The following is a 26,349-nucleotide window of genomic DNA, read 5'->3' on the forward strand; positions in this document are numbered from 1 at the left end:
CTTATGCAACAATAGCAAAGATTACCGTCAAACAATTCATTCTGCTGTGAAAATTCCCTATGAAGCATACTTAATCCATTAGGAAAGAATCTACATGAAGCTGTGCAAGGCGTTTTCCACCTACATTAGAGAGAAACGCTTTATTAAATCAGTGATTCAGCAGGAGTGACCAGTGCAGGCTTATTCTGCCTTTTGTGCTTTAGGGGGCAGGAGAGAACCAGAGGAAAAAGATAAGAGCCGTGAAGCTGGAGCGAACCTGTGGCTGGGGGGAGATTAGGAGGTAACTCTGAGGGGAAACCTGTCCCCCACCCCCATCTATATATTCTGGGCCAAGACCAGCAGATGAGGATTATTTCGGACTACAGAGTGGGGGGGGGGGGCGTTGGGGAGTCTTTTTTGATGACGCTCTGCTTTTGAATAAATGGAAATAAGGTGCGACGACAAATTTAAAGGGTTCTTAGTCACCTCGTTCAATTAACACAATATGTTGTGTTAATTGAATAATAAGTCACAGTTTCGCAGTTTCCATAAGAGATGCATTCTTCCTTTTCATACAATTTGTTGTCATTTATTTCTTTTCTATTCTGCTGCTCTAATGTAGTGAGATTAGAGCATCAAAGCCTCCCTGTAGATCCATTGACCACTCATTTCATCAGCTCATCACAGGACATATTGCTGTTTTGTTAGCCCAGTGAAAAGCAGCTTAACAGGTTCATCCTTCGTGAAACCTGCTGAGAGTTAGAGCTTTACCCCAATAGCAGTCTGTAATAGACTTTCCAGTCTGACCAATCTGCAGACATCACAACTACAAACCACAAACTGGGAATTATTTTTCTGACGTCAGGTGAGAAAGAACGAATCAAGTCTGTGTTTCTGTTCAACAAGATGAGGGAGGGAGATAAAATAACAATAAATTAAATAAAAAATATCGGTTTACCACGACGTAAGTGAATAAAAAAAACTCAGAAATTGTGAGATTAATCTTAAATGTTTTCTAGAAAAAAAATAAACATGAACATTTCTGAGCTTGAAAAGTCGAAAATTGGCAAAAAAATAAAAAAATAATAAAAATAAATAAATAAATAAAATAAAACCTCAGGAATTTTGAGATTAATATCCAAAATTTTCTAGACCAAAAACAAAAAGACATTTCTGAGTTTCAAAAGGAATTTTCTTTTAATTTTCAAATTCAGAAATATCCATAATTTATTTATTTATTTTTATTTATTTTATTTATTTTTTTTTAACTAAATTTCTTCAGTTTTCTGGTGGAAATTTTCTCTTATTTTTTCTATCTAAAAATTTACTAGAATGCCACCATAATTTACCTATACTATTGTATTTCACCCAACTAAAAAAAAAAGAAAAGAAGTTTAGTTTACATTGAACTTAACTCAACGTTAATATCAAGTAGCAACAAAAGATGCTGTACGTTTTTCATAGTGGTGCTAACAAATGAATCTGACTATAGAGGCCAAAAATAAACATTAAAGTTTAAATGTTTGCTTACAAGTGGTAAGAATAACTTCACACAATGAGAATATTGTATCACCGTTGCCAACTCCTCTGCAAGGAAAGCAGCTATTGGTTGTCCTAACCGTAGCTGGATGACATCATCATCTAATTTGCATATTTGCGCACATTCCTGGTATTTGTAACAACAGCAATCAAAGCAAATCAACTCAAGTATAGCTGGAACACCTCCCACTTTACAAATCTCTCAGACGTTTTGCTACAACTCGTTTTATTGTTATAGATGGATCACACAAAGCATTAGAAAAAGAGCATTCTGGTATATAAATATGAATATAAATAATTTTGCATTATACCGTGCAGAAGAGCATTAGTTAAACGATTAGCCAGCAGCAACCTTTGGAGACCATGCAAAGCTTTTTGTGCATCTAAACAACTATTGGTATTTATTTCATGTTTAATTGGTTCATTATAACAACATGGGAGATAAAGCAGAAAACCTTCCAAGGTGAAATAAATTATCATTATCCTTTAAACATGTTAAAGGAAAAGAAATGGAACATATTGAAAAAATTTGAAAAACACATAAAATGTCAAAGCAACTTAACAAACAGCTACATTAATACTGCATATTTCACTATTTTAATGAGTTAAAAACTTGTTTGTGTTACATCGCTAGCCGTAATTACAACACATCATGCGAAGTGGAGTGTGTCATTGTTGCCAGACTGTTGGTAAGAAACAGATGATATAAAGATCAGCAGGGTTTTACTTTTACATGTTTTTCCTCTCAGTTTTTACTGGCTCAAAGAGGATCAATAGAACATCGAGGTGCCTCATTCGCCCCCTCTCCTCTTTGCCGACGTCATGGAAGGTATGATGTCATTGCCAGAGCACACACACAACACATGCTCTCACCTGGTTTCTGCAGCAACCAAACCACAGCAGCTTCCTCCTCCCTCGATGTTGCAACAAGTGTTCAGTGAAGGGGCCCATGCTTACCTAGAAAACAAAGGAAAAAAAAAAAAAAAAAAAGATGAAAAAGAAGTTGAGTTAATGTTAGATCTGCCATCCGGGCTGTGATGGACAACAAACGCTTCTACTTTGCTTTTGTCTTTTTATAAACTCAAACCATAGAGTTTTATTTCTGCCTGTGTGACTCAACACCAGCTACAATAAAATGCTCTGAGGTTTCAGATTCGACAGCTTTCACTAACCGCTTTTTTAACACTTGAAAGTCTCAATTTGTCACACTTTTTTTCTTGCTGTGACTGAAAGAAGTAAGGAAATAAGAACTTTTCATTTAAAATGTGTACCTGTTTTTGTAGTAACTTTACATTTACCATTGCGCACAATAAGAATCAGAACTTCACAGTATTTTCTTTGGATTTTTTAAAATATTTTATCACAAAGAAGTTCATAACTGTGAAGTGAAAAGAAAATGATCTGTAATTTTCAAGCTTTTTCACTAACAAAATTCAGAAAAGTGTATTCAACTAAATATCTAATGTAACCAATTACCTTTGAAAGTCACATTATTAGTAAAGTAATCTGCTGTGTAATTTAATCTGAGTATGAATCCAGCTGTTCTTTGAAGGTTTTAGACGTTTAACACTTTTCATTAAATGAATGTTATTACTGCAAGCCTACCAAGATGATGGCAGTGTCATGCTTTAGAGATGCTTTTCTTAAGAAAAATAATGTTTAAACTTTTTAAAAGATTCGATACTAGGGCAGAGGTTCACTTCCTAGTAGGACCACAACACAAAACAACCAGCCAGAGAAACAATAGAGTGATTTAGATGAAGGAATAGGGCTGCACAGTGGCACAGTTGGTAGAGCTGTTGCCTTGCAGCAAGAAGGTTCTGGGTTTGATTCCCAGCCCTGGTCTTTCTGCAGGGAGTTTGCATGTTCTCCCTGTGCATGTGGGTTTTCTCCAGGTACTCTGGCTTCTTTCCACAGTCCAAAAACATGACTATCAGGTTAATTGGCCTCTCCAAATTGTCCCTAGGTGTGAGTGTGTATGCATGTCCTGTGTGTGTCTGTGTTGCCCTGCAACAGACTGGCAAACCTGTCCAGGATGTACCCTGCCTCTTGCCTGGAACATTAGCTGGAGATAGGCACCAGCATCCCTTGACCTCGCTAAGGGACAAGGGTGTAAATAAAATGGATGGATAGATGAAGGAATATTCATATTAAGAATGGTCCAGTCAAAGTCTAGACCGACACTGCAAAAACACAAACTCTTTGGAAAAATGTCTTGTTATAAGCTAAATAATCTGCCAATGGAACTTGAACTTTTTCATCCACATTAAGGATGTGGATGTGGATTAATGTTTCAAGTAAACATTAATTATTTACCTGAAACAAGCTCATATCTTTCTGAAAAGTTAGTTTAATTTAGTTTGTCTTATTTTAAGTGCACTAAAATATTTGTGCTAGAAATTAGATAAAATATACTTGGTAAGATTTTGTGGTTTTGGAGTGTAACTTAATCCTCATTATAGTTTGTCATGTTTGTAGTTTTTCTTCTCTCTTGCACGTATCAGGACGCAGAATAGTGACATGTGTCGAGTATGTTCAGGTCAGATGAGTGTGACCTGGACGTTAGGTCGCATTGAATCGGATACGTATTGGTCGCATTCGAAAAGAATCCGACCTGTGTTGTTAAGACTGACATGAAAAGATCAGATACAAGCCGCATTACTAAAAAAACAAACAAAAAAAGTAATTGGTTTACTTCAGGCTGCAGTGTGAACGCAGCCTTACTTAAAACATCACATTAAAACTAATTTAAAATCCCACCATTTCGACTTACTAAAAGTATGGATCAGTGTTTTGCTGCATTTGAAGTCATGTGCAATGATGTGACACCTAACATCTTACTGAATGATTGTTTATAAAGGCAATAAAGTGTGGCACCTCAGAAGTAAAGTATAAAGAAATTAATTTCATAGATAGTAGCTTAGGTTAAATTTAAAGGCACACAATTCCAGTTTCAAGAATACTTTTTCAAATTTGGGCTTAATTTAGTTCACCCCATTTCTTTTTACAATTTTGCACTCACATGGCAGCTAAAATTAAACTCTCCCAAATATTATTTACAGAGATAAATTCTGCAATAGAAGAACCACTTCTCTGGCTAAAACCAACAAACAGCTGGTGATGGCAGTTAATCAAGAGCCTTTTATTTAATTGGCTGATTTAGTGCTAATAAAACAGTCTCACATTATTCAGGCACACGGGCTTACACAAGCTGGCGGGCACGACGCCAGGCCTTATGGGTAACTGGCATGGCTGACCGTCTCCATGGCAACAAGAATGCTGGTCTCCCCCCCCTCCTCCCCCCGGCGAGTGCCAGGAGAGCAGCTGGTAGGTAGCGGAGGATTAGTCTCCAAACAGATTTACTGCCAGTCAAGTACTGCATGCCCTTTGAACAGAGGAAGAAATCATAAAGAAGCCATTAGAGCGAGAGAAGACAAAGAGCGGATTGTGGCGCGATCGAGCCGAGTCCGCTGACAGAGAGCAGAAACGTTTTCCTGCTTGATCCACTTTATTTACAGAAAAGTTTTTTTTTAAATTTACAAACATGTAAAAAAAAAATATAATCTGACAAAGGCGATACAAAAAAACCTCAAACAGAAAACAAATGAGGGCAATTATGTATGGTAAGACATAAATGAAAGGTGGGGGTATTTAAAGAAAAGCCACAAAATCACGAGTGAAATAAATTAAAAAAGCAAGATTTGAACTTGTCTGCTGATGGTCGAGTGGAGAAAATAAACAAAAAAAAAAAAAAAAAGGGATTTTTAATTTTTTTCTTGGTGTTCTCCAAAGCTCTATTTAATAACTAGCTTGGACATTAAAACAGTAGTTTAACAGTAAGAAACCATTTTTTAACCAATGAATGCAGCAGCCATGATTTGGACTGTGGAAGGAAGCTGGAGTACCTGGAGAGAATCAACTCATTAACTAAGAGAAACTCCATGCAGAAAAACCTCCAGGTTCCTGAACCCTGAACCTTCTTGCTACATTGTGTTTTAATTAATTTTATATGTCAACTGCCCAATCAAATTCAGACAGGGTGTCTTGCAAAAGCTTTTATGTCCCTAAAATGTTCCAGATTTTGTCACATTACAAGCTGTTTGCATCACAAGGAAGAAATACAAGTTCATCAAAATCCACATTAATAAGTTGATCTCGTCAGATGAAAACAAAGCTGAATGTTATTGATAGACAATTTTGCACTTGTGTTGTTTCCATTGAATATTAAATGCAATTAAAATCATATGTGGATATGTTTGTTCACGCGATCAATTAAAAAAACATGATGCACCATGCTCCAGCTACTTCCTGTTGCTTTCTTCTTCATGGTTTGTGCCAGTGGCAAAATACGTGACTTGTGTAAAATTTTAAACCAATAAACCGATTTTGATATGGCCAAAACACCACCTCATCCTAGCACAAAAACAAAAATTGGCATGCTTCCATTCCATTTTTCAAAATGTCAAATCACGCAATTAAAAGAATTAGAAACTAAATAGTGAAACAGTGCATTAAATACTGGGAAAATGTAGAGGAAAACCAGCAAAGGGCTTGAGACTGGGACAGAAGTTCACACAGAGACCGAGCAAACATGGACTTCTTTAGGTCAGAGGGTGTCAGAATGGTCTAGTTAAAGTCCAGCTCAGACTACCTCTAACCTAACAAAATTAAAGAATATGTTTCTAAAGGTACAGCAAGACTTGCAGATGATTCTTGTGTTAAATCAAGACATCATTACCTTAACTATCATATTCCTACTATATTATTTTTTTTGTAAAATAAGAATTTTGTTAATTTTACAAGCAGACTGAATACATTTAAATATTATTATGCGAGTTTGGATCATGTCCATTCAGTCTTTGAAACAAAATTATAAAATACTGACAAAGTAGAAAAGAGGTTTTATTCCAAACTGACAAATTTCAACTTTTGAAACAAACGGTTTATATTTACTTATCTGAAGCTTTTTTAGGCATCCTGTGGGTTTTGGTACCTTACTATTCATAATAAATATTCAAAGTTACCCCAAACACTAATGCTTCCTCCTGCCTTCATTTGAATTCAGTTGCTTGAACTAATTTCCCATTCAGGTGATTTAACTTTTAAAGTTTTTCACCACTAGGGTGTTATTTAAATTCATTACAGTTAAAAAAAATACACATTTAAGCAACAGAACCATAGTTTTAGTAGAACTGTTGTGACTGATGAAGAACAGGGCTGATTGGTGCATGTAACAGCATGCATACTGATTGGTAAAGATATTAATTAAAATAATCAAATGCAGTTTATTTAATAATCTCCTGAAGAAAAAAGCAATTAAATCCAACCTTTGATTCAAATAAAATTATTCAGATACTTAAAAATAGCTTATATTTCTACAGAATCATTAGGCCCAACTAATCCAATACTTTTGAAAATTTGGGGAACATAAATTTACATTGTCATGCTTAACGTTTAAATATTTTCATCTCTCCACATAAAATGATTGAGACAACATGATTCAATGTTGTCAGAGACAGTATAGATCTTCTCTCAAGTTAATTAATATCCTCCATACATATAAAAGTCAAAATCCAACCTGAATAAAACAAGAAATATATACATATATTCAGAAATAAACTTTAAGGCAACTGCAAAATATACGATAACAATCACTGATGTGGGAACTGTTTCTCCTCCAGAGGCACTGGGAACATTTCCAGAGTTGATCTCATCATAAGCTCTTTAAAACAGCAAAATGTTTCTAAATTGAATTTGAAAATGGGTCGTGATTGGGTCTTTCAGCAGCATAGTGATCCGAAACAGTAACAGAAATTAAGTTAAATCCAATTGGGAATGTGTGCGGTGAGCTGAAGAGAAGAGAGCATTCAGTACTCTGGACAATCTAGAAAAAGATCACTCTCTCTGGTTTTAAACCTCTTAGAGGTCCCAGTAATTGTTGAAGCCACTATAGTTTTATTTTTAAATAATAACTACATTCTTCTAAATCAGCAGTGTCCAAACTTAAAATTTAAACTACTGGCAGGTCACAAATGGAAAAAAAGAAAAGGATTTTTGCCTGCTCAACAATAAGACTTTTTCTAAAATGTGTACACCTTTACAGATCCAACACATAAAGAGGGTTTGGCGTGTTGCCTTACTAAAAGAAAAACAATTTTCACATTTTGTTTTCTATTTTGGTGGCCAAATGTTTACTACTCTTGACTTGTGGTCAGAGGCCGAACAAAATCAGTTCAGGACATTTTTAAAATAAAAAAAAAAATAAGATATTCCCTTCTCTGAAGGAAATGCCAATGTAATTAACAGCCACCCAGGAAAACAATATGTCAAGTCTGCTTGTTGCAAAGTCATCTGTTTCCAGACACTGATTGAGTTTGTCTGGCTGCAGTATTCCCACTCCGTTCTGACTCAGGAATACTTCTCCCCACTAACAAGCGTCTCCCTTTGCAGACCTCATCATGTTTACACCTTGTTGAGCCCTCCAGCAGATAAAAAGGTGAAAAACATCCATCGTAGGCAGATATCAGAGCTATGCATTAGCAGTCAGATCTCTTCTATGCGCCTGAGAGAAAAGAAATTTTTTTGTTGTTGTCATTGACATCAGAAACTTCAACATGCACTTGACGTCACATTACCTTGGTGCCAACACGACGATATGACCTTGCGTCAGATAATTACCGACATGCACACGTGAAAAATACACTGGGATTAAAGCGGGATTTGAGCCCCTGAGTGAACAATTAGGAACAAGTCGAGGCATGTCCCCGTGAGCGCCCCTCTGCCATCCCATCAGTGGGCATTCATGAATCAACAGACTGTTGGGAGACTGCAGTCTTTCTGCAAACCAGCAGCTGCTCATGCAGCTGTCCACAGAAGAAGCTTGTGATGGACACAAAAGAACTGCTCCAAACACCCGAGCAAATTGAAAAAGGTGAAAAAAAAAGCATGCCTCAAAGAGCCTTGGTGAACAGATTACTTGTTCATTCAAATGTGCGGTAGCTGGAAACTTGCTGCGCTTCCAAGAAAGCTGCCAATTTCTGATTAGACACAGAAAACATCCAGGAATGGATCAGGAAGTACAGCAACGGATTCTGGTGCCCAAGGAACTTTAAATCCTCCCCCTGGGATACATGACATAACATGGGTTATAATCATAAGGACAAACAAGACGTCTTACACAGAATCACACTGATGTGCACCAGACGTCCAAACTGAATCAAAAAGAAATTTGAAGACACACAAAATATGTAATATCCACAAAAAACACACAAATACTCTTTTTAAAGGATGCAAATGAACCATTACAGGGAGGAAATATATATTAAAACAAGAAATGGAGAACTACAAATGATTCAGAATATTTTCAGAAAACATCTAAAATCTGAATAAATCAAATTTAACAACAGGTTTTATGATGAGGTCACACTTCCAGCAAGAGAACGACCCTAACAAACAACAAGAGCTACAACGACGCAGATTAAAGCAAAGCATGTGCGGTAGAATGGCCTAGTCAAAGTCCAAATATAAATTCAACTGGGAATCTACATCAAGATGTGAAAATTGATGTTCAGACACTCTCTATCCAACCTGAGTGAGCTTCAGATCCTTTGCAAAGAATGGGTAAAAAAAAAATTTAAAAACCAAAGATGATTTATTGGTTTATTGATAACTAGATTAAACACAAGACACTGTTTTCAAATGTTTGACTGCAGCAACTAGTCAAGCATTTTAGAAATCAGTTTTTTAAATCTATGAAGGAATTTGGCCCACTTGTTGCATTTTTTTTTAAATCAGCCTTTTTAAGGTCACATAACATCTCAGTTGTATTAAAATCTGGACTTTGATTAGGCCACTCCAAGACCTTATTCAAAATATTTTTTTGCGATTAAGAGGCGAACTTGTTGGTGCATTTTGGAGCTTTCTTCTGCTGCATAACTGCAAGTCACACTACACACGCTGTGTTTGCCTTTTCCAAACATTGCATTTCCCAAAAGTTACTCTCTTTCGAATACCACAAACATTTTCCCCAAAGTGGATCATGAAGATGTTTTTTTTTGTTTTTTGTCAGCAGTGGCTTAGATTAGGAGTCTCTCAGAGATGTCATTTTTGCCTAGTCTTATTGCTGAATTACTTACCTTTACTGACACAGGTGAAGTCTGGTGTGATCTCTTGACTAAGTTGCCAATAAGCTCTTGGAGTGATTTTAGTAGTTCGTCCACTCCAGGGAAGTTTCACCACTGTCCCATGTTTTCTCTATTTGTGGATAATGACTGTCACTGTGGTTCACCGGAAGCCTAAAACCTCAGAAATGGATTTGAAACATGTTAGTCGCATTGTTTCTCGTCTTTCCTAAAAAAGTTCAAGAACAGATGTTTCTTGCCTTCATTTTCAAGATTCAGAAGGAAGTTAAATCCTCCACATACTGCCTACACGAACTGCCTGCAGCTACTGCTAAGTCAGTTAACATTAACATGGATGTATGCGCTCTTCAGAGTTGTCTGGTCCGTTTAACTTTTTACCAGCTTTTTGGGTTTAATGGAGAAGTTGCATGTAGTTGAAGGTCTGCTAACATACAACCTTGAGTTCAAAAGTGCAAAACTTATTCAGAACAAAGCAACCAGCATCTGGAATCATGTTATAGCTACCAGAACTTGCTAACGAGTTGCTTGCAACGTTGAGCTTTGCATAATGACTACATTATTATGATTAGAGCAATGATGGTTGTGAGAATAGTTTCTCATTAGTGTTGGTCTCTTTCCTCTTTGGTTTGGGATTTGGTCTACCCTTACTTCTAGCTAATTTTCAAGTTTTGGACCACAGACATTTTTAAAGTTTTTATTCTGGAAAGTTTCCGAGATTGATCTCAAAGGTTGTTTTCGGCGGAAATTTACCGCTTTTTTTTCTATCAACAATGACCCTAATATAACGTTGGACAGAATAATGGAGGCCATGTTGAACATTCGGCTCAGTTCGTTTCTTTTTGTCCGACTTACCAAACTTACTTGCCATGAAAGTCTGCGGGAGAATGTGAGTTGTTTTTGTGACCCAACCAGTGACTCCACCCCCTTCGCCGGCTTCAGGGATCTGCTCTACAGTTAAACAGTAACAATTTTGTTGCGATCCAACATTGTGCTACTTAAAATGTTCGGTTTAGCATAATTTATGATAAGGAATACATGAGAACTTCACTTATGGGAGACGGAGACGGGTTACTGTTTACAGCAGGGGTCCCCAACCTACGGCCCGCGGGCCGGATCCGGCCCGCCACGTCATTTGGTCCGGCCCCCTGAACAATGCCGGATCCGGCCCGCCTGCTCATACCAGAGAGCATTCAGTGTTTTTTTTCATATATTGTATTTTCCGGTTTATATGTGGATTTTTTTTCAACCACCAGGGGGCTTTTGAGCAAATGTGAAACTTTCCCTCAATGGAATATATACTCGTCAGTCACCGTTTCACTCACGGTTTTTTCCATTTGCATTCTGGGTAAAAATCTATCCAAAAGTGTCGTTGTCTCCCCACCCCCCTCCCCCGTCGACAAGAATTTCTTTGTTTTTTTTTACTGCAAAAACTAAGACCACAGAAAGGAACAGCTATGTGGCCCTCGCAGGAAAAAGTTTGGGGACCCCTGGTTTACAGTGACGAGTTGGAAACTAGTGGTGGAAGCTAAGGGTCAAAAGCGCATGCGCGTTCGTTGTCAGGCTAAAATTACAACTGCCATCTAGTGGCCTGGCGTGACATCTACAGCTGACTCAAGGTGTCTTGGAAGTTTTCCCAATCACCTTCCAAAAATACCAGCAGTTTCCAGACAGCGGTCTTGTGTAAACGCAGTCTGAGTAAACGCTGGTAGAAAAGAGCCATTGGTCTGGTGTACTCTGGTCCTGGTCTTGACTACAACCACATCATATATTTCTTATAATTTGAAGACCTCTGAATGCCAACTGCGGGGAAAAAAAAAGGTTATTTTAACTTGGAACCTGCTGTTCTTGTAGAAAAAAGGTCAACTCAAATCTGTTTTTCCCTTCTAGCTCAGTCCACTCAATTCACCCTGTCATATATTCCTCTGAAACAGAAGAGTGAAGCAGTGCAGGCAGCAGAGGTTTGTACAACAGTGGTTACTGGTCAAACAATAGGCTGCATTCTCCGCTCTCCTGTTTTCCTTCCTTCTCGTCTTTTTATAGACGCCTTTCTTTCTCTTTACCGTTTCCCAGCCTTCGCCTCTGACATGAGTTTAAATCAAGCCGTATCATTAGGGAGTCAAGAGCATCTCTGTTGTGCCTGTGAGGTTTCCCCCTCTCGGTTATATAACGATCTTCCCGTAGGCCTCGCTCTCGCTCTGTCTCTGTCTCTCTCTGTATTGGCGGTGTTCCCTGCCTGCTAACCCGGTCCAGCTTTTGGCATCACTCCAGTCCAAACAGAACCCACTTTGTCCTCGACTCTGTTTTTGGCACCAGCTGTTTGAGCCTGACTCCAGCAGCTGACTCCTTTGTTTTACTTACAGGCGGCTTTTCCCCCGTCTTACATCACCTTCTTGTCTTCTTTTTGTTTCCCTCAAAGTTTGATCTGTTCTTCAAGAATCTTTTTCTGTCTTATTTCTATTGACATTTTTTGCAGATTTGCCTTGAGGCCTCGGTCTACCCCTTCGTCTGCAGAAGAGATTGTTAGAACGGTGATGTATGAGGGCAGCTGACGCCCACCTGCTTCCCAGCAGTCTGTCTGGAGGGCATTTCTAAGCTCCTTCAACGCCTATTGGCTATTTACCCGGCTCTGCAGATGAATCAATAGCAACTGTCACACCTGCCTTAACTCCTGGTAGAAACTGGCAACAGTCAGAGCAGTAAACCATTAGTAAGGATAACAAATAAAGGCACAGCGTAATTATATCCTTTGGCAGTGCCAACAATACTTCATAGCTGTTTACAGCTTCATGACAGCGGTCTTTAAACTGGATTATGTCTTATTTAATTGAAAACAGAGAACAAGCTTGTTAGCAGCAAGAAATAAGCATTTGTCTTCGATCTAGAGTTAGCACTGCTTCAGTTATTGCAGCTAGAAACCAGCAATCACAGCTGAAATCTGGGTGTAGTGATGGACTCAGACCTGAACCTTCAGAGTCACATAAATTCAGATACAAAGTCTGCCTTCCATCATCTGAAGAACATTTCCAGGACTAATGTTCCAGCAGGATCTAGAGAAACTCATCCACGTGGTTATCAGGAAAATCCATTTAAATCAATGCTAAAACCCCCACCTGTTTACAGCTGAACCAATGTTAATCAACATTATTTGATGATTTTAATTATGGCACTTGACAAAATGTAATGTCAACTGTCACAGGATGTCACAACTTTTAGCTGTATGATGTGTTTATGTTATGTTTTTACGATGTAAAGCATTTTGAACTGTGCTAAACAAGCTCGTTTGATTGATTCATTCATGCCTTTGGAACATTAAAATTGTTACAATTTCCCATGAATTGGGATGAGTCAGAGAGCGCTCCTGCTGATTAAAACACAACACAAGCATAAAGTGATTTCAGTGAAATTTCATAAAAAATTCCAGTATTTTCCTGCTCACTCAAAAACTATCATGCTGCAGTTGTTGCATGTTATTAAGTCACATTTTGCAGTTTTACTAAAATACTTCAAGGTTTCAAATGCTTTCAGCTTCTAACTTTTGCCAGATGTCCCCTCTAAACCACAACTTGCCTGGCTGAGAGCCTTAAATGCCAGAACCACAAGTTAAATTTACCTCCACAATACCCTTTTCATGGTGGTATGCATAATTTTAAGTAATATCTTCAGTCTCATTGTACTAAACAGGCAAGGAAGTCTTTTCTAATCTAAAAGGCGTCAAAGAAAAGAATCAATTAAACCGTCAAAGCGCCTCATTGTAGAGAACAATGCTAAATTAGAGCTGGGTCTTCCCAAACTGTCAGCCCTAATTTCCATTTGATCAAAGACGGCGTAGAATTGGCGTCCTGAGCTCATGAAAAAACAATGAAACAGGCCAATATCAATTCAGAGGTCAGGTGTCAATCCCATCATGACTTTATTATTTCCCCCCATTCATGTTTGAGCATTAGTCATGGAGTAATTGGGTAAAAGCATATTGATTTGACTCCCGTGTTAATCGTGTGTTGAAGCTGTTTGGGTGTGACGGGTTTACACTCCTTTACGTTTACACCAACTTTACGTTTTATTTGGTGCATCTGTCAAATCCAGGTATAAGAGGCCTCAGGCTTTTTGGTAACAGCTCAGTTTGCTGCATTGATTTGTGCCACAGGCAGTGCTTTGCTGTCCATTGTCATTGATTTGTGCATCATGCGGCCTTTAATCTGAGAAAGCCAATAACTATAAAGCTGTAACTGAAAAATGATTGCTTCTGATTGGCTGAGAAGGGCTCAAACTGTTACTTTCTGTCAAAAATTGGATGCAACAGTTTGCTGTCTGGCCCTGAAGTTGCAAAGTTGTAAAATGCATACAACTTATTAAACAAAATGCCTCCAAACTCTACATTATTAACACCTTAAAACATTCTTGCAATTACATTTTAAGATCTTTGATGGATTTAAAATGAAAAATATAAATGTGTAAGGGCACTCAAAATAAATTAAGTTGTAGAAATTTAAAAAAAAAGTAAAGTCTTTAATTTGATGAGAAATTTAGAGGAAAACAAACCAACCCCAAACTATGCTTTAAAATTAATGCAGCTAGAGCATTTATTAATTTATACTTCACTTTTTTTTATCAGTACAACATCCTACACTTTTCAAAACGAGAACGTGTCATTTATTAAAGGTGGATATGTAGGCAGATTGAGCTTCAAAAGGGAGGAAATGACTACAAGTAAACTAAAGTCAGCTAAAGCAACTGGAGCGCTGAGAAACCAGTCTGAACAAGGATGTGGGAAAACGAATCTCTAAAACTCGGTGTTAGAAAACTGCAGCAAAGCGGGAAAGTTGGGGGTGGTGCAGATATGCAAAAAAGATAGAAACTTCAGGTAAAGACTGTGAGTATTTGCATGAATGTAATTTTTTGGTTTTCAATTTTTAGCAAATTTACAAGAATATCAAACGTTACTCCACTTTGTTATGATGAAGTATTAGTGTGTAGGATTTTGAGGAAAGAGATCAATTTAATACAATTTGGAATAATTCTGTAACGTAGCAAAATGTGGAAAAAGTGAAGTGCTTTGATTACTTTCTGTATGCACTGTTAAATCATGGCAATACTGAAGGAAAACTTGGAAGAGACTGAGGCACAGGTTCACCTTCAAGCTGGAAATGTAATCTAGTAAAGGAGCCAGAGCTGCAAAGCAGTAGATTAGATGAGAGCATGTTTAACTGCACACATGAATGAAACTAAAAATCCATAAATTAAAAGTGCCAATAAAACACACTACGGTTTGTGCTTGTAGCAAACTGAATAGGCTCAAGAGGCATGAATACTCTTGCAAAATGCTGCGTTCTCAGGCTTGTTTGTAGCCATGCAGAACAGTTGACTTTATTAAGGGAATTCATCTGAAGGTGGCAGTAGCTGGGTTTCCATTCACCATAAAATCATTTCAATAATTGGAATAAAACACTGCTTAATGCAAACTTTTCAATAAAAAGCTTCTGCGCTAGGATGAGGTGGTTTTTTTTGGCCGTATCCAAATAAATATATTTCGCAAAACTGCAATGAAAACGCCGTTTTTGCATCAAGTCATGTGATCAACAGCCAGATGTTACTACTGGCAAAAACTACGAAGAAGACAACAGGAAGTGGTTGGAGGATGATTGTTTGTTTTTGGGTTTTTTTGACAACGTGCAGCTGGCTGCACCAGAGCTCTCAGAATTGCACAGTTCATAAAAAGTTGTGTGTTATTGCAACATGTTGAATCTATAGTTCTTCTGTAAAGTCGTGGACTACATTTTCACAACAACGCTGCATACGCAGCCGCTTCCAAGTATAAGGAGCTTGTTGCTTCAATGCTTGAATAAGATGCAGAATATACCTCATGTAACTGTTCATCTGTGGCTGCCATGATTTTTAATGACTTATCGCATGAACAAGCTTATTCACATGTGATTTTAATTTAATTTTTCATTCAACAGAAAGACCGTAATAGCAAAAAATTAAACATCAGCATAATATAGTCCAAGATTTGTGCACATTTGTGATGGAAATGCAGCCAGTGTTGGTAAATAATTTTGTCTGTTTATTTTATCTGCATCTCCACATCTGTCCAATGGAAAACCTCTGTTTCTGTTTCTGTATCAAACTCCTCTCAGCAGTTATTCTGCTCTTGCAGGATAAACTGTAAAATGACCACACACATTAAAAAAACACAAAGCATATCAGCATTTCTTCTGTAATGCCACTTATCAGGTCACACTCGTTTAAACCGCAGATAGAGATTAGAGAAGGAAACTCAAACAGCCGCTGCTTTGCTCAGACACATTTATTCCCAAGATATTCCGCTAATGGGCAACTCGGGTTCTGCTGAGGGCGTTTGGACGTTCCTTGCTGGTGCCTCCCTCTGCCTCACTCAGCAGCCCTGCTTGGAGAGTGATGAGGAAATGGCCTCTTCCTGATGTATATTGACAGGATGAAGGAGTCTGAACGTGTGGTTTGGGTGCATGTGTGTGCATGTGTCAGCAAGCGTTTGCAGAAAACTGTCTGCGAGAGAGAGAGAGGGAGAGAGGCAGACAGGCAGGAATCTGCTGTGTAATTACAGGCGATAGAAAATAAGGAAGACGGTTAGATTTAGGGACATAATGGAAAGCTGAGAGGAATGTGCTGATTAATGGTTGGGGGGAAATCGAAGCAGCATCCCTAAGCAGCTCGACTCATTAAAGTTCAGTCTGAGCCAGCGCTCCCTTCATTAGGCCCTAAAACAGCCTGAAATGCTACTCTTGTGTGGTATACTCATTAAAGCTACAGATGATAATAAAACGAAGACTGGATTCTCTTTTGTCAGTTCAAGCTCTGTGCTTCAGTTAAATAAGGGAGGAACATCTTTAGAAAAGAAAGCTTTGCGTCTGGCTGTGTAAGTGGAATATCTCCAACACTTTGATTAGTGAATATATAATCGTAATTACACAGTAAAAATGTAATTTCACTGCAAAAACATAAAATCTCACCAAGTATTTTTGCTCTAGTTTCTTGTGCAAATTTCTTGGAACACTTTAAATAAGACAAAACTCAGTTTAAGTAAATAATTTCTTAATATTGATGAAAAAGTACTTGGTAGATTATTTCTCTGCTAATGGAACAACAAATTTTTCATCAATATTAAGGAATTATTGACTGAAAACAAGCTAAAAAGTGACTTGTAAGCCAGTGTACCAAATATTTGCTTTAGAAACAAAACCAAAAATACTTTGTAAGATTTTTTATTTTTGGAGTTTTCGGCTCTGAGATTTATCAACAAATACAGGAAAAAAGGGAAAATGCTAGCTGTATGAATATACATTAGGTTGTTTGTACTAATGAACACATAAACGTCCTATTGAAATCTGCATAGTTCAGTTCAAGGTTCTACATCAATTTAAATCGCACCCACCAGATAGTTGTTTCCAGCTGGGAAGCTCTGAAAACTCAACAACAGACACTCGCAGACTGCCTTCATGAAACAAAAAGAGCTAGAATGTGAGATCAGATCCAATCTCTGTCCATGCTAGCATGAATAGCAATAAATATTATATGAGCTTTTAGCATTGGCACTGCTGGACACAGGAATGATCCACCCAGTTCCTTTCACTCCCAATGGCATCTGGAATCTGGGGCTAATTGGTCACAAGCAGCAAGAAACATGAATAAACCTAACACCACAGTTAAGGGGATAAACAGGTTTTTCAAATAGTTTGGCCTGTGTGAAAGCAAACCCCAACAGCTGAAAATGTAACAAATGTTGCAGTTTTTGTTGGTGTTTCTGAACTTTTCTCTCTCTCTCTCCTCTTCACTTTACAGTAAACAATGAGAAAAGACTTGTTGAAAAGTTAAACGTGTGTAACCAGTTTTCAACAGTTGCCTTGATTATATCCGATCTTCAGTGAAGAATAATCACATCAACCAGTTTAAAGCAAGTTGATCTGTCACATGTTGAACTTATACTCAACTTGATAGGCAGGGAGGAGAAGAGTTAAGTTATTTTCATCAAGCTGCAAGGAATATATATGACGTTCTTGTGTTGGATGATAGAAAAGCTGATATTGAAAACACAAAACCAATTTGACATATTGATTAAATTATTTACAAATTATTTACAAATCCTAAAGATGGTCAGTGCAACTCAATCCATTATTAGTCTCAAAACCTCAGTCAACTTTTCAGCACCTGGTTGTTTTGGTTTGTCATTATTTCACTCATTTAGGGATGCTTACTTGATTTTTCCTTTTTGTCTAAACTCTTGCAGATTCTTGCATAAATGAAAAACAAATCTGTAGGTATGTTCCTGCTGGATTTGAAAAGAAACATTCACAATAATAAAGGAAAAATGCAAAATTGATTGAATATTGACAAAATCTACTAGTTATTTCATTTATAACATGGGAAAATTGTTTCTCATAAGTGAAATAATCTGCCAGTGGAACCATAATTTTCCTTAATCAATGTAAAGGAATTATTTTCTTATTTCTTGCCGAAAACGTACTTGTAAGCTGGTTCTGTTGTATTTCAAGTGTACTAAGATATTTTTTTTTACAAAAATACTTGGTAATATTTTGTGGTTTTGTAGTCATACTGCATGTTTTCCTCCCTTCAATCATTTTGAGCAACTCATCTGTAAGAAGGACATTTTAAAATGCGCTCCATCCTGGGTGCCACCGTCAGGTAGCATCAGTGATTTGATCAATCATGCTGCGTTTGCCGTCCAGAGGATAAATCGCTGTGGTAACAGAGTTGACCATGGCGGACAGTAGAAGGGAAAGTCTGACTCATCGCGCTCAATAAAACAAAGAGCAAACAACAAGTGCGTCAGGGACGGATGTTCAGCAGCTATAAATGTCAAAAGCATCATTTCCCAGGGAGATGGGAGGTCGGATCACAGCACAGTGCTCCTCATGGGGCGCTATGGCAAAAAATACGTTACAGCAGGCTGAGCTCATCAGTTTCCATGTCTGGAAAAAGAATCTCTGCTTTTGATTTAGGATGAACTGGTTTCTAATTTATTCTCAAACAGCCTGTAGACACCAGCGTTCAGCCGATGAGGAGGGATTTACAGATGAAATATTACCTGGGAGGTGACATCACAGAGTCCTTTCACAGTGGTGGCTGTTCAGCAGCTTTCTCTCAGGTTTACCAGAGTGAGTTTCCCCACGTGTGAATGTTTTACACTCCCAGTCATATCCAGGAGAAGACAAGCATTCGCGATTCACTGAGAGGCGGAAATGGGCAGGTGTAACAATCTGACAGCATGCACAAGTAGTGCTGTGATTAAACACAATTAATCACTATTCTTAAGATTGAAATGTAAATATGCAAATACTACAATAAAATATAGTTTCAAAAAATGTTTAAGAAAATGTTTTATTGTCTCAAAGCAAAGATGTCTGAAGAGTCTCAGTTTTCCAGGTCATTTTGTTTTCAACGCTAATTTAGAAATGTTAAACTGGTTGTGTTTCGGTGGAAGGATAGTTCATAATTGTAATCTGAACAAACTCCATTGTTTTAACCAAACTCCCATCACAGTGTGTTTTAAAAAGCTAAATTTGCCGCTCAACGCACCACTTTGACTCTCCTCACTCAACTTTTCATTCACATTTGTGACTCAGCATTGTTGGCCGCAGTACAAGACAGTGTAACGGGTTCGACGCGGGTCCCTCTCCATTCTGATCCTATGAAACTTGTGCAATGAGGTGAGTCACTTACCTTGTGTTCATAACATTTACTGACAAAATCTCTAGGTGCAGCCAAGGTGTTGACTGAATTCATTTTGGTGATCTCAGGAATGGGACTCTTCTCTTTGCAGATGATGTGATTCTGTTGGTTTCATTAAACCCTGATCTCCAGCTTTCACTGGAGTAAAATGTGAAGCTGCCAAACTGAAAATTAGCACCTCCAAATCTGAGACCGTGGTTTTGAGACGGAAAAGGATAGAGTGCCGTCCTCGAGTCCAGATTTACAGACTTTTAAATCAGGAGCTTTACATTTTAGTTCCCCTCTGTCTTCACCACTGCAGACCAGAGCAACGTCAAGACACTGGGTCAACCTTTCTTACCTCACTACAACTAAGAACTAGCAGACTAAGAAGAACTGACTTTCTTCTTAATCTGTTAAAACTTGGTTGTGAACCACAATGGTGCACATTGAAGATCATGACCTGAAGAGGCCAAAAGAACCACATAATCTGCAAAAGAGGCAAGGATGAGACCTTGGAGTTCCCAAAATCGAACTTCTCCTTTTGAAATCCTGTTCATAGGCACCAAAAACAAGTCTTAATGGAGTGAAACCCAAGCTGGGAACAAGACTGAAGTGAGCTTTTGCTTATATCAAGACCAGTTCATCTTACAGTGCTAAAATGAAAACTATTCTGAGAGCCTCCATTTCAACAATCCTGTTTTAAATATTGTGATGGAGGCTAAGAAGTGACCCTGTTGTTTGAACACACTCCATAATTCCTCTTTTTGTAAAAATTTGGTCCAATGCCTCAGTCTTCCTCTCTATAGGTACAATTATGCAAAGACAAGGGAGCCAAATTTCCTCCACAGCATTGTAAAACATTGATGCCAAACACTTAATGGCCATTAAGTGATTCAATTATCACTTAATGATAATTAAGTGATAATTTTTTATAGTCTACTTTGTCAAATATTAGAATTTGTTTGATGATCTGAAACAGTTCAATGTGACAAAATCAAAAAGAAAGAAATCTGCAACGGGGGAAACACCTTTTCACTCTAAAAAATATCCAGAAGGTCGGATTATTTGGGGGGGAAAAAAAAAAGAGAGATGACTCAAGACTATTCAACAGGGCTGCACATGATTATTCTATAAAAGATTTAACTGAGATATATGATAAGGAAGAACAGCCACAACATAAAAAAACAACTGTAGATTATCTTTATAAGAATCTGCAGACAGACCTTTCCAAGAAAAAAATAAATTGTTTCTGGAATTACTTACTCACAGCAACCCACAGTTAAAACCTCAACCTCAAGTTTCTATATCTGAGAAATCTCTACTTCTAATGAGGCACCAAAGTTCAGCATTTCCTGAAAGCAGCTGAAGAGTCAGTCAGTGGGAGGTTGGTGCCAGTGGGTGTGAAAAAAAAATCCCTCAGACAGTTTAGGCTGATGAGGGGAAACTGAATTGAGTGACAATATGTGAAAAGAGTGAAAACAAAGCAATTTCCAATTTCCAGAAGCTATTAGATGTTTAATTCAAAGGAAACAGATGTTTTTATTCTGGTTTCTGTTTTGGTGTTTCATAAACTGTAAGGCTTTGCTGCAGTTCTGAAAGTAATCCAGAAGACTTTCAAACTAAAAATAAAATAATAAAAAAATAAAACAAATTCACTGTGTAAACTGATTCATTTCTCTTCACCTGTTTTCTGGAATTAACTCATTTAAAGTTTGAGATCTCCTCAAACTTTAAATTGAGGAGAAAGTTTCCTTTTGGTTTCTTTTATCAAACCTTGAAAAATTAGATTACACTCAGATTGGATGAAGAACCAAAGCAAAACACTTTATTATGTTAAGGTTTCTGCCTTTATTTGATTCTCAGAACCCAGATAAGACGCAGAACTGAATCATTTGCTTATGTATACATGCAAATTTTGTGTTTGTTTTCTCTATGGGAGTAAGTCTAGCTCGCAGTAAAGCTAAAATGTCTTTTCCTTCCTGTCTAAATTGTTTAAACAAACAAACAAAACAAAAAAAAAACAAACAAAAAAACTTGTTTACCTAACTACCTGTTGCTGTATGATAGAAACAAGCAGCATATTGTTTACTGCAATTCCTGGCTACAATATCAAAAGTGAAAGTTTCTCTATTCTTACAAGGACATTTAGACATTTTGAACAAACCAACCTTTAATGTGAGTTTTATTCAGTGTGGATAAGAAACATAATTAATTTTATCATTACATATTGTGCTTTAGTTATTATCTGGGAACTTTTAATTAATAATCTCTATTAGGTGTAAATATGATCTGACACAGAGGTCCATTTTTTGAAGGGTATCTTTCTGCTTGGAGTTTGTGTGTTTTCTCTGTGAATGTGCGGATTCTTCCTGGGTACTTTGACTTCCTCAAACAACCAAAAAAAAAAAAAAAAAACATGGCCGCTGGGTTAATTTGTCTCTCTAAAGTGTCTTCAGGTGTATTTGTCCTGAGATGATTTTCATGGACTGTGTTGCATATGTGGGATGGGAGGAAAAACAAGCGACAAAGAAAGCTACTTTGTGTTTTCTCTGAAAGAAAACAACAAAAACACAAACATTAATCACTAAAACACGTCAGAAAAAAATAATTTTCTCATGTGCTGAAGAGGAGGTTCTAATGTCTGGCTAACAAGGATTAGAAATAGAAAATGTGCTGATCCATAATATTTCTACTGTATTCTGTGGATGGCTCAGTTGGAACACAAAATGACTCCAAAGGTTTATTATTCTTCTTTACAAAGGATGCCAATGAGTATTACTCAGAGGAAATCCCTCCAGAGCTGCTGATTCTCTCTTGGTTCTGGTAGATAGAGGGAGCTCCTCTCCTGTAGTTAGCGCCACTCTGATTGGGTGACTAACAGCTTGAAGATGAGAATCATTTCAGAACTATTTATTTTTGCACTACTCATTGTTCTCCTCTGATGAGTCAGAGTCAGTACAAGTGTTGGAGTCTTTAAAAAAGCCATTTTCTCAATTTTTTTGTTGAACTTTTAAAGATGAAGGGATTGAAGAACAAACCTCAGCTCTTTTCTCGTCTTAACCGGCTTTTTATTTGATCTGACAACGACTCAAATGAATTCTCTGCGCACTGACCGGCCATCTGCTCTAACCTTGTTCCATCGACCATAAACAAGCCGGCCCCACCAGTGAAAAAAAAAAAAAAAAAAAAAAAAGTCCTGGCCAAATATTTGCCGCTCTGCGACCCCATTTGGTCGAGCGTGTTCTCTGTTTGCATTTCAATGACCCACGGTCAGTGTCAGAACGGAGGCACGTGTGTCCCTGACGAGCTTTCCCCTGATAAGACGCCGGCAGAGGAGAAAAGGCGGCAGAGGGGCCTTGTGTGGATAGGAGTGGGGTGAAGGATGGAGCAAACAAAGACAGACTGCTGGTTCACACATGAGCTCTGGTTTCAGTGTCTCCACACATCACACAGGCTCAACCGGATCCCTGATAGCAGCTGATAGTTTCCTTTTTGTTTTCTGTTTCCTAACAGCTCATAAAATAACCCCACTGAGGTGGAAGAGAGACGATTGTTATTCATCGGCTTATTATCTGAACTCCATTTCCCAGCCAGCATGCCTAGGTGGGACCCATGTGGGGACAAGGAGGGCAGACTATATGGGTCCCATATGGGTTTGTCCGCGGGTTCCACGATGGCCCCACATGGGTTTGCCCATGTAGGGCCACAGCCCACATGGGTGCTACATGGGCCCTAATTGGACAAAACCCATGTGGGCCACCACCATATAGGGCCCATGCAGGGCCCATGTGGGCTCTGGCCCTACATGGGCAAACCCATGTGGGGCCATCGTGGAACCCGCGGACAAACCCATATGGGACCCATATAGTCTGCCCTCCTTGTCCCCACATGGGGCCCACCTAGGCATGCTGGTTGGGTTTAGTACACCTCCCACTGCTCAGTGGAGCATACAGCAGTATCTTAAATCCCCAAGCCTCTTAATTACAGCTCATGCAAATCACAGATCACATTTTTTGTGAAAGAGAAAGTGAGAAAGCGGCTCTCGGTTTGTGTGTGGACCTTTTTTTTTATTTTTTGTGCCGCAGATATGAAATTAGCTGAGGAGGATGGGATTGTGTGTGGATTAGGCAGAGAGATTTCACCAAATGTGGACTTCCTACGTGTAATTCATTCTGGCGTCCTTGAAATTGCTACTGTGAGAAATTCAGCATCTGCAGTACACACCCCTCCACCCCTCACCACCACACCATTATCACCACTCCCATGTTTGCATGAAGCCCGAGTGCATGAAAGACGCCGCTGGTGCCGCTGGTGTGGGTTTTTGTGAAATTTTTACCACTCCTAAAAAAATTGAAGTCTTTGTGGGAACGTTTGACGTCTCAGACAGTTTGATGCCTCCCTCTGTGAACCGCTGATCCGCTGAAAGTGTGGGTTTCCATAGCATCACAAAAATGCTCCCTGCACTCTGTTTTAAAATAAAGAAATAGGGTATATCCTGACAGGAAGCCAGTTTTTTTATGCTTTAATCTGTTTGGTTATTTCTCCTGGAAGCCTTTCGAAGGTGTGCTCTGAGGACGGAGTGGCCATGAACACATTGCCAGGAATTCAGCAAATTAAATCTGATGCGGCTCGTTTGTTAGATTGAAAGAACCTTTGTAAAATAACCTTTAAGCGGGTATTAAACATACTTTTCACAAGTGGAAAACCTTAATAATTAACAGAAATAAAGGCTTGAATACAGTAGTCTGTGTGCAATTAAACTAAAAGCTTTCCCTTATGGCTGCAGGATGTCACCGTTGCTAAAAGTGTCACCTATGAGAAAGTCCTGGCTTCAAATCCTGGCTGGGGGTAGATAAGGTTTATTAAAAAAAATTACTTTGAATAGGAATCAATACAAAAAGTTTTTCATGGGACACAAAATGCTCAATTTATTTTAAAATACACCTGAAAACACCAAAAGAAAGAATTCAAAAAACCAAATTTTATTCTGTTTGCATCAATGCAACGTCTAATTTATTGAATGGGTTTGCATTTTCTTAAAACTAATATCAATGTTAGATAAAGATAACCCATGTAGATGGAAGAAATGTTGTTTTGGAATACTGTTGTCATTTATTAAGTCAAATAAGGTATCTAAATACAACATACATACCAATAGTCAAACACGGTGGTGGCAGTGTGATGGTCTGGGGCTGCTTTGCTGCTTTAGGACCAGAATCATCTGTGGTTATCAATGTAGCTATGAATTCTACTCACATTGAAACACATTTAAGAACAACAAAATGTCCTGAATGGCTCAAAAACAGAGGTTATTTTGGAGTGGTCTAGTCAAAGTCTAGACTTAAATCTAATTGAGATGCTTTGAGATTAACATAAACAGGTGGTTCATGCATAAATAAAACAATTCTGCAAGGAAAAGTGGGCAAAACTTCCTACACCGCGAGGTTAAAGGTTCATTACCAGTTTTCACAAACAGTTATTAGATTAATTGGGTAATTACTTTCCATATATTTACCTAATTACTCAATTCATGTGGGCCAGCTTGGTTTCTATGACAAGTATTATGGCAGTGACAAATAAAAACTAAAAAATAACATTCTGAGAATAAAGTTATAAAATTACACAAATAAAGTCATAATATTATGAGAATGAAGGCAAGATATTGTGGCTATTCTTGTAATTTCATTTAATTTTTGGCTTTTTTTAATGTGACTGTGTCTGTAGCTTGTTTACTTTAGTAAATAACATCATCAATTAATTACCACTCTTATTTTTCCAACTTTTGTTTTTGTTTGGTATTAAATTTTTTCTTATTCGGAAACATCTATATCTGACAAAAAAGGCAAAAACATCTATATGGTGGTAAATACTTTTTGCCGCACTCTAGGCGAAAGGTCATTTTTGTTGGAGTATTTTATTTATTTATATATTTTCCCCTACAGCAGCTTGAAGCTGAAGAACAGTTTCTAGTTTCTTCCCAGGGCACAACCTGTATAATAAGACGTGGGCTAGGTGTCTGAACTCTCATACATTTCTTATAAATTCCTTTCAGAGAAGCTGAAGAGGAAAGCAAACAGCTGAGTACATGAAAAACACATGAAATATATGAATAATATAAGATACCATTAAACACGGTGGTAAAATACCACAGGCAGGACAGATACGCGGTTCAGGTGCTCATAAAACTGCAGCATGACATCATAAAACATGACTTTACACTACAGCTTGCAAGATAAGCACCGTTTTATTCCGGTTAGTGAAATTAGGGAATGGAGTAATGCAATCTGTACGTTTAAAATTATGGCATCAAATAATTTAACAGGTTTTTACACTTAAAGTGGTCATAAAATGTCCAGTAGCTGCTGCCTATTTTCTGAAACTTAAAGGTCAAGGTCTGAATTTGTGTGAAATTTATGTTTTTTTTTTTGTTGTTTTTTTTTTGCTGAGGCCCCACAGGACTGATTACGGAGAAGTCTGTCAAAGTTCACATGAACCATCACAGAATGTAATGTGTACAGTGAGAGGATTATATCACCAATCACCTGATGTAAGAGAGGCTGGGGGCGGGGCTTAGCTCATCGTGAAACCCGTCTCCTGAGGTCAAACGCTGACAGACGTCATCATCTGCTCATCAGGGCACTTCTGCACATGCTCAGATGTACCTGAGTACCAAAACCACTGATGAGCCGCCTACAGGAACAGACCACAGCTCTGGTCTGGACCTGCGCATATCCTGATTTTTCATGTTCGGTTATATCACAGACACAGTCGATTCCAGCGTTCACCCTCTGGCCTGAAAACTGTAAATCTTTCTCTGCTACAAGGGGCCATTCTGGGTCCGGTTTCCCACCTCATAAAAACAGCAAAAATCCTCTCAGTCTGACAGGAGTCAGCCAAAGAGTCACATGATGAAGGGAAGAGGTCAGGAGATGATTTACATGACAGAAATGGGGGGAAAAGTCAGAATGATCAGGAAAGTTGCACA

General features: G+C 38.1%; 1 long non-coding RNA gene across 3 annotated transcripts; it reads right to left on the bottom strand.

The window, feature by feature from the left end:
- Nucleotides 1-1,727: 1,727 nt before the first annotated feature.
- Nucleotides 1,728-10,733, bottom strand: LOC106962581 (uncharacterized). 3 transcript variants are annotated; one of them, XR_001428001.1, is made up of 5 exons: nucleotides 10,521-10,733; nucleotides 9,654-9,819; nucleotides 4,725-4,903; nucleotides 2,392-2,475; nucleotides 1,728-2,201 (listed from the first exon to the last, which is right to left on the bottom strand). It is a non-coding gene; the product is annotated as an uncharacterized LOC106962581 (long non-coding RNA). The 3 variants fall into 3 exon arrangements; XR_001427999.1 differs by having other exon boundaries at nucleotides 9,654-9,812; nucleotides 10,512-10,733; XR_001428000.1 differs by having other exon boundaries at nucleotides 10,512-10,733.
- Nucleotides 10,734-26,349: the final 15,616 nt, after the last annotated feature.

This window comes from Poecilia latipinna, unplaced genomic scaffold (genome assembly GCF_001443285.1).
Source record: "Poecilia latipinna isolate Pla-1442-1.1 unplaced genomic scaffold, P_latipinna-1.0 Scaffold1434, whole genome shotgun sequence".
NCBI classification, from domain to species: Eukaryota; Metazoa; Chordata; class Actinopteri; order Cyprinodontiformes; family Poeciliidae; genus Poecilia; species Poecilia latipinna.